The 10,009-nt window shown below is 37.8% G+C and overlaps 1 pseudogene; it reads left to right on the forward strand.

The window, feature by feature from the left end:
* Window positions 1-2,842: 2,842 nt before the first annotated feature.
* Window positions 2,843-9,581, forward strand: LOC149034557 (alpha-1,6-mannosylglycoprotein 6-beta-N-acetylglucosaminyltransferase A-like; annotated as a pseudogene).
* The last annotated feature ends 428 nt before the right edge of the window (window positions 9,582-10,009 follow it).

The following is a 10,009-nucleotide window of genomic DNA, read 5'->3' on the forward strand; positions in this document are numbered from 1 at the left end:
CTCTTGCGACCATCAAAAGCAGCTAAGCAGATATTGCGTTACTTGATTATGCTAATTATTGACCGGCACGTCCTACAACTGTTAATAGCAAAAAAAACACACAAAATATACTTCTGATAGCGAATTAGTACCGAATGTCATGAAATGGAACGAAGCACAGAGTTAGGAACAGTCATCTTAAATTTCCTGGAAACATGTGCATTCTGTCACCATGTCATTTAGTTTCTTGGGTAAAGATGGCCTTTTTAAAGGTCACCAAATCTCTGGCTTTGAAAGCAATTTCATAAAAAGCTCACATTTCCCTCAGCAAGGTGACTTTAAACTTCCCTAACGGGTTGTGGCTAACATGATCGCATATATTGTACCCATCGTATGATATTGAATGACTAAATAACAGATTTCTGAAATAATATCTGCTACATCCTTTCTCCTTGTTTCTCAGTGTTCAGGGTAACCGCTTCCTTCTTCGATGAGACTTTCGTCGTCGTCGTCGTCGTCGTCGTCGTCGTCGTCGTCGTCGTCGTCGTCGTCGTCGTCGTCGTCGGCATCCTACTCTAGATCTTTTGAGATTGCGGCTTTTCTTCGTTTCATAGCAAAAAGCCTCGAGAAGTAGCTTTGAACCTGGTTCTTCCTCAGCCATTCACTTCTGATGAATTTTCTTGCCCCAACGGCCTCTCTCGTCTTTCTCAATTCTGCTGCAACTTACGCGGGATGGGCTTTTCTGCCTGGTCTCTCATCGGTTTGAAACTTGCTTGAAAGATATTCTTTCACTTTCTCGGTGAATCTTGTTCCACTGCCTCGCGGTTTCTCAGGGAAGAGCCCAGCCCATCTTGCACACTTCACTTTTAACTTCGCCGGTTACTTCGAGTGTTGCTATCTTTGATTGAAGTGTAAGGGAGGAAAATTCATGACCCAGTCAAGGTCTCGCAAATATTGTCTAAGGTCGTCGTGGAGGCTCTCTGATGCTTCTCTCCCGTTGTGCTCCCCGAGGTGCATATGATCTTGGAGTTCTTCTGAAGAAGTGAACTCAAAGCAGCGTCCTTGTTCTGGGCAGTGAAACAGCATTTCTTCTTTATTATCGCTGTGACTGGGATTCTGTTTTATGGCTCGTAGTGCTGTGGCAAAGAAACCATGATTCTCAACTTCCCTTAACACAACGGGTCCTTACTTCTCAAGGAAGAGCTTTGACCCTAGTATTAATTTGTCCTTGCCAACCTCATAGGCTTTTGAGAGACGAGACCATCCTAATCATAAGCAACATTGTGGAAAAGTTAAAATTATCGATGGGCTTAATTCTTACTTTCTTTCTGTCACTATTTATCTCGCAAACAGCAGCCGATGATCCCTTCACTTGTCTCACTTTCAATGGCTCGTGTATTTCAGCCGCTGTCAAAATGTTATGGCCTCATTGCAATATCTACGAATTTCCACTTTCATTGGACTGATGATGCGATCGCAAACATCCTTGCCAGATTGTGGTTCAGAAAAATCATATCTTGAGAATAAGAAAAGGAAGTACGCTAGTATCTTGGTTAGAATAACTGATCTATCAATACCTGTCATACTAATACAGATGTCACCAGGTAAACTCAGTGTATGCTCCTCCCTCTACTACCACATTCCGCTCATCATGAAAATGTTAAAATGAAAATTATATTCATAACCATTCTAAAGAAGAGACAACAAAAGGTCTACACAGTAGGTAAATAAACCTACTTGACTTCTCCCAGAATTCTTCAGTTGAGAAAGGTAAGCATTCATTCGCTACATGTACTGTGCTTATAGTATTAAGATGTAAACTATTGAAGTTTAGTAAAAATGCGTTTCAATCTGCATTTTAGCCTGGGGTCGACGGCGTACGATGTTCCAAGCGTCGAGAGGAAAATTATATTCCTGCAGTATATTATCAAAAGATTTTGATCTCCTTTGTTTGTGCCAGCTCTGAAATACTACTTTCTATAACAAACAGAAACAGCATGAAAGTTTAGTTCTGAATTCGATCAAACTAAGAGTTTGCACGCTCTTAAAAGGTGCATGCAACTTTTCATCTTACCTTATCACCTTGATTCCAGCGCTTGCACTAACGTTAGAGTCAGCTGCAAATAGATTTTTGTTATGATAACAGCCTGAGCTATCTGATCTGTTTTGACTTGGTGAAAATCTTTATTTGTTACCTGAACACCAGTCACGTCATCTCCATTACTGAGTTCAGAAGAAGGGTTATCCGTGAGATGTTGAAATGTGTTTTTCTGATCTGTACTTGACACAGAATGATTTTAATCTGTCAGTAATATACTTCTTGTAATTAGTTTGGATGTTTGCATTGCTGTCTAAAATTAAACAACTTTCTAAAGATAAAAACTATACTTTATCAGAGATAATGTTTGCGTGTAAAACCTGAGCGCCGGATGAAAAGAAAATATACGCTTTACAACCGGTAAAACTCTGTTATAATGGCTCATATACTTGTAGTCAATCAAATGTTGGGAGGCCCTCCTTTATTTTGAAACAGGGGATATATGCGCTAAATAGGTTGTGGTCTACTTTATGTGGTTTAAGTCTTAGAGCGAGGATAACATCCTGCTATTGAGACTTATTGTGAACTTTTGAAGAGGCTTTCCTTCGGGTTGGAAGTGTTGAACAGGCTGAATATTTCCTGTTTACTTTTTTGCTTTTTTTTTTTGAGAGATTTTTTACTATCAGGCAATTATTCAAACGAATCAAAAAGTACTTATTGAAAAATCTAAAGGAGAGCGATTTTCTTGGATAAGCCAGAGAATTAAAGGAATTTGGCCGCACTAAATAAAGGCTGTTAAAGAACTAGGATCGAGGAGGAACTTACATGGTCGTAGAAGGAAAAAGGTACAAGAGTTTCCAAACATTTTCCTAACACGGAATCTATATTACGTACAAGAATCTTCATTTCTTGGAAGAAACATTTCTTGAGGAAAAAACATAGCCACTCCGGCAACAAGGCAGACGGCCGAATTGCTGAGCCATGACACGAAATAAAGACAACTAAAAAGGAAAATAGTTATATTTTTGCTTGTATATTATTAACTTGTAATCACAGTGTGTGATCTGTATAAGGCAATAAGGCCTATATATATATATATATATATATAAACGGTAAAAAGGCCAATGGAAAACTCACCACATCAACAACAACAAAAAAGGTGGAGAGAACGTAGACCGACAGACGAAATGGTTCGGGGATGGGATGGGGTGGAATAGTACCTGGTAATTGTGTAGCGCCTGGTAAACACAAAATTACTAGAATTTCATCAGGACCATCTTGATGGGTACTAACGTAATTCAAGTTTCCCACAATTGCTTCTTAATCTTCACTTTTTACTGAAGATAAGAAAAGAACAAATCATTTTCCAGTTCAAAAGAAAATAACGAGTTGGTATTTGCTTTTCGTACCGCAGATGTAAATTACGTGTCTTAGATTCATTTGGAACAAACGCGGAATTTAACTATAAACTTTACAAGTGGGAAATTCCTGGAGGGAGATCCGGGTGGGGAAATCTAAATCTTCACCTTGCCCAGTTTATGACCATGTATCGTGAGTAACAATTTATTTCAGAAATTTCATTTTTTCCGTCAATATTTAGTCAGTATAACAGCACCCCTTCGTGAGAAAAATTTCCCTCACCACGAGGGAAGCCACAATATGGTGGTTTAATGATTGACGATACTCGCAAATGACGGACTTCCAAATTTAGGCTAAAAATGTCAAAGATTGGTGGGGAAATTTAAAATAAAAGTCTGCAATGTTCGGTGGATTTTAGCCTAAATCGAAAAAAAAAAAAAAAAAAATGAAAAAGAGGCGTTGTTATTCTGGTTGCATACGAAAAACCCAATTTCACCCCCAAGTATCGCCTTTCACGTAGGGACCGGTGAGTTTTAATAGAATAGTATTCCCTATACACTGAATTCAAAATAGAAGAATACTCTCATGTTAAAAAAAAGGAAAGTAGCAGAGATTCTTGATAATTTTAGAGTAGATGAGTCTCTGAGGTTAAGGTTCAGTAGATTACGTCATCGTGCAAGGAAGCTGTTTTAGAACAGGAAAGGAGTCACTGAACCTAAAGTTACTTTTAAAGTGATGGGAACCAAATACTATCATTTTGTTTAATAGGATAGAAGAATATCACTTAGAAGTTGTAAAAATATTCATGAGAGGAAGAGGATGGCCAAGGAAAAGACAAACTTGCAAAGCTTATGCATCATTTTTCAAGTTGCAGGAACTGTATTGTGTCTCTTTTATTCTTTTTCAGCACGCATTCCTGACAACTCCTTCCTCGGTTTTGTCGTTCCGCGGAAATCTCAAGACAACCCCTATTCGTCTTAGGAAACCTAACGATCGAATGGTAGCATTAGTTTATGGAAAGGATCCAGAGTTTTGGAGGGTGAGTATTGCTGACATTTTAATTGACAATTAACTGTTGCTGCGAGCTGTGGCCGATTATTAAATATCAACAAAGGCAGCGAGGATGCCCTAGCGCGTTTTATATCTATGTGAGTCCAACGGGTAGCGCTGAAAAATTTTTCGATTGAAACTCATAATTTCGAGTCGATTCCAAAGAGTTCTTTCACTCTTTTACCGTTGGCCAAAAGTTACTGCTACGAGTTTCAACTATTTAAGATATTCATCAAAGAGGTTTTTAGATACTCACGTCAGGCTTCTTTTTTTATTTTCAGGATCATGCTGATTATATCGACACAATGAAAAAACACTTCAGACAAGTTCACGCTACTTTGGGTGGAACAAGCGTAAGTGATACCAGTGGGTCATGAAATTAGTAAGCTTAGGCCCCAGCTGATGTGGATCGCGGTCGCTGTGAGACATCCTCAGTAGGGATTGAGCCTGGGGATCAAGAAAAAGGCTTGTGGCCAAGTCATGATTGGTTTAATAACAAGATAAGTTGGTTTTATCAACTGAGTTGATAGTGCAGATTAGCCACCGTAAAGAGTTTCCAAATTGTCTTGCGACAACCTGCACCGGCGCAGCTCCAGGGTCTCTTAAAAACCAACTCTATGGTTTTAGTCTCATAACTGATTAATCACGCAGAGAAGTAAAGCAAGTATTAGTGCAATCCCGGCTCTACTTTCTACACACAATGACTGTATTACCCATGAAACCTCATTCACTCGCCACCAAGTCACGTTTACAGAAAAAGTATCTCAAACCTTAGCCACCTTTCTGTCGTTTTCACGTGGATACTCTTTTAAACTAAATTCTTTTGGAAAAATTGCCTTTTAAATTTCACTATGTCCCTCCTTTAAAGGAAAGCTCAGGGGATGAAATTGGATACACCAACTTATACACTCAAAAACATCTGTCCACTAGCCTATCTTATTCCTGCTTGTGATATTTCGCAGAAAACACAGCGGAAGAATGAGGTCTCCGAATATGTGATTGACCATGGGATACTTAATTATACATCGTTCTTTAATCTTTTGCAGACTATTAAGGTAGATGTTATTATTTGTTACAATGCAAACGGATTAAGATTTTTTTGCATTTCTTCTATGCAATCTTATTCTTTTTATAGAACAAAATGTGGTCAACTAAGGTTTTTGTTCTGTCCTGTTACATTTTTTTTCGGTCGTAGTTTTCAGGTTTCCCTTTTTTTCTTACAGGATGGATATCTCGTCATCATGTCGCCTCGTCATAGAAAACTATCTTTACCAGTTTGTCGACCTTTTTTAGCGTTTTTTTCCGACAGATTTTCAGTTTTGACATAATTTTCGTAACCAACAATTGAAAAAGTTATTCAAACATATAAACTCAAATTAATTTTATTTTTCATTTATTTTTCCTTTTCTTTTTTCGATTTTTCCCGTTTAGGTATTTGTAGGTCTTTGTGAACCGTTCGAAGGACCAGCAGCCCTTGAGGCCTTGGCTAGTGGTTGTTTTTTTTACATAATTCAAAGGTAATATGATTCATGTAGCCGTGGAAAAAAGGAAGAAAAAACAAATGAAATTGTTTTGCTGCGCTTCTGTGCATGTTACATGCATAGAGCTGACTTGCATCTTTTAACTACAGGTTAAACATCGAATTCAGTCACTCTTACAGATACAAATTAATACAAATTACTCTTTGGGATCTAATTCATGTCGCTCGGGTTACCGAGCCAACATCAGAAGAGTAATGGCCACTGATTTAATTTCTATCTGTTTACGTATTTATTTCTTTATTCTTTATTATCATAAGAATGACCCACCGTTTGACCGAACAAACGCACCCTATTCGCTGGTAAACCGATCGATAGAAAGGTAATTGAGACTTGTTGAAATGACTCTAAATTCTGGTGAGTTGACATATTTCATCAAACGATTTTAACTAACGAGTTAAGAATCGAAATTATAGGGTAGTAACAATCTATAAAAGAATAATATTAGCTGTTTTTGTTTTGTTTATTTTGTTAAGCGAAGGTGTATTCCAAACAACTATGTGATGGCAGGAAAACCACTTTTGATCAAAAGATTCATGGAGACACCAAGCTGCTTATTGCATATAATTGTATTTTAGTATTTTAGTAATTTGTATTCCGATCCTTACGCTGAGGTGCTTGTCGGTAAGCCTTTCGTACAAACCGTCGACCTTAAAAACTTGACTGAAGTTGAAGAAGCTCTCCGAGATTTAATCAACTCTGAGGTAATTATTATTATTATTATTATTATTATTTTACATCTTGTACTAACCGAGGGAAATTTGCTCAACATAAAAACTCCGATACAAAATTTTAAACCCGAGGATTGGAAATGGAAGTTAGAGAAGAAATGTTGGAATTTTTTATCCGATCCGACCTAGAGTCATTAGAGGAGGAATAACGTATGGTTTATATTTTTTATAAATTACGGAAGTCTGATTTTCAAGTGAGAATTTGATTCAACAAAGATATCTTATCCTACAAAGTATGATACGCACGGGCTCTGGTTGTTTGAGGATTGCGTCATCTATAATCACCTCGCGCGAGGTTTGGCGAAAAACTTTTCAAAAGGAATATATGATGCATTTGCTAATTGAATTAGGTAAACCTTTTGATTTTTTGTAGAAACTGGCTGCCTATCCCGATACGAGCAATCATTTTTAATAAAAACGAGAGCTCGATTAAAAATGATAACCAGATTAAAAACAATTTTAACAGAATGATCTCAAGAACTAAAAGATTTTTTCGGTAGAATTCGAAAGCACCTGAGCAAGCATGATAAGAAAATTATTCGCCGAAGGGGAAGTGCATACTATTGAGAAGAATTCGAGGGAATTATTCAACAATATTTACTTCGCCTTCGGCGAATAATTGTTAAATATTTGAAAATTTAAGGAAATGATTCAACAGATACTGGAAATGGGATTGAATAGGAGTCCATGCTTGGGGCAAAAAAATTCCATCACGTATTGACAAGAGGACTATCCTCTCTTAGACATGGCCACCGGTAGCCTGACTCGAATGCCTAATTAATCCATATTGGAGAACACATTTTATTATTTAGATACTGATGAAACACCAGGATTTTTTTCCTTTTACTTAAAAATCATATCTTCACGGTGCGCAGTGAAGATACTATTTTTATATTTTACGTGTAAGGATATTGGTGTTGCCATGGTTACTAACATGAAATTTCATCAGTATCTATAAAATAAACAGAACATTACATGGCCGCTTGGGGATATGAATTTTATCTTCTCGTGCTGAAAGTATCTCTAACGAGTAAGCGAAGCTCACTCGTGAGAGATACTTTCAGCACGAGAAGATAAAAATTCGTATCCCCGAGCGGCTATGTAATATCCTCTGTGTATTTTGACGGTTTCAAATGTTGGAACACGATAAAAGTCGTCAGAGGTTACCAACCCCTTCGCACTTCTTGATATCACGTTGTTTACAACTCTGGAAGTTCATTTATATCGAAAAGGGTTTCTAAAGCTATGTCTAATGACAATGGCCAAATTACGTTATCAACTCAGTTGACAAGACCAAATCGTCTCGTAATTCACGTCTTCGACGCAATACCACAGTTTTTTTAGAAACTTACCCCTTTTATCAAATTGAAGAGGTTGAGACAGACATCACCAGACGGATATACGAGGTAGACTGGAAATATAACGAGGAATCTATATTGCTAACATATTTCTTTTCTATTTTAGGGTGAGCCTCATGTACCTTACGAATTTACTCATGTTGGTATGTTGGAAAGAGTAAATGCATATGTTGAAAATCAGGTAACACTATGGCATCTAATCTGTTTCATAGAAAGTGGCAAAATGATCACCAGCACCAGATATGAAGAATGATGTGTAAATACGTTCCCTTCTTTCTATTTTTAATTGGGAGTTTTGCAAGCCTACGAATTGGATGAAAATTACTCAGTTCTGATTGGTTAAGATAAATGCAGTTTTCAGGTAATTCAATGTGGAAGAGGGTTGATTCAGGGCAAAGAAGTAACAAACCGGACATTCTGATAGGTCAATAATCAAAGAAACTCATAGATAGCCAATCAAATGTCAATCTTGGATGTCGCAACATTTGGCTACGCTGAAAATTTGCGAGCGAAACAATGGCCGGCGTTTTAAGTAGGTTTTCTATCGCCACCGCGACTGAAAAACAGCTCTAACAACGAAAACACCATAAAAAGCACTGTTTTTTTTGGTTATTGGTTTGGAAAAAGTAGTGTTCAGAGAAGGGGATTGCCAAGCAAATCGAAGATTTACGAGCCGTCTTACCTTAATACTCTGCTCGAGCGATTCTACGACGAAATTAAAAACAAACATGGTTAAACCTCGCAAACAACGATTCCATTTCATCGAAAGTGATTCGGACACAGACTGAACAAATCCTTGAACTGTTAAGCCGGACTCTGAACTTTTTTGCCCTTTAAGGATGAGCAAATATCATTGTGAATTATTGTTTTGATCGTTTGCGGTTGTTTTGACCGAACACACGATTTGAATAAATTATTTTTGCATTTGATGCGCGCGCTTTGCTTCTGCACAATTACATGACAGGACGGATAATGCATGCACTGTAAGTACCTCCCGTTGTTCCATACAAAGCCCAAGGCTTTGTATGGGACAACGGGAGGTACTTACAGTCCACGCGTTTTCCGTCCTGTCTCGTATTTTTCCATGTACATTATTAATACGTAATCACATGATTTTTCTCGTGCAATTTAGAATAAATGAGAACTCGTTAATTTTTTCAAAGACCACAAATTTTGCTCACCCTGTTATCTGGTGCAATTTTGTTAGCCTTTGAAAAAATGATTACCTATACATATTCCGTCGAAATTTGATGCAAATTCAGGTTCTGATTGAATGAATTTTTTTTTGATGTAAGAATTTTTCACCATTCTTTGGTTCTGGATTTGATTGTAAGTCAACATTTCACCAAGAGAGTATCTGGGTACCGTCAATAAACACAACAGACAGCAGCTGTGTACTACAGACTCAACCATTGTTGTTCAGCTGCCTAGCAGCCTGGCCCAGAGTAGTCCGTGTTTGCCCGTGTCGTGCATATCGCAAGGAACAAGTTGCATTATGCGAGACGTGCTGACGAATACGGAAAATTTCTTTGGATTTCAAGACTTTGAAGACGGCTTATAATCATCCAAGGTGTGATGCTATCGGAAAAGAGGACCGTGTCAGCCGTATCACTATGGGGTTTCACTGGTGCATCGGACGATTACTCTCCTGAAACAAGGGAGACTCAATCTTATAAAATTTATGGACGCTATCTTTGGCTGGCATCCTAGCAGGATCTCTGACTAATAAAATCCTGGGACGAAAAGTTGTCTTTTTTCGACTTTCTACTCGGAGTCTATTTGCTCTCAGACACTAAAGTAATTCGTGAGGTATATGTATAATTATTCCCGAGATAAAACGAAGCCGTGAGTACCTTTACAACATGACCCTAAAAGAGGATTGCGCTCGTAATAGCTTAGGAAAGGGGATTTAAAGAAAAAATTCCACAGTTTTGTTTGAAAAGCGAATGCGGTGTA

Source organism: Pocillopora damicornis, chromosome 14 (assembly GCF_964200805.1).
Source record: "Pocillopora damicornis chromosome 14, jaPocDami1.2, whole genome shotgun sequence".
Taxonomy (NCBI): Eukaryota; Metazoa; Cnidaria; class Anthozoa; order Scleractinia; family Pocilloporidae; genus Pocillopora; species Pocillopora damicornis.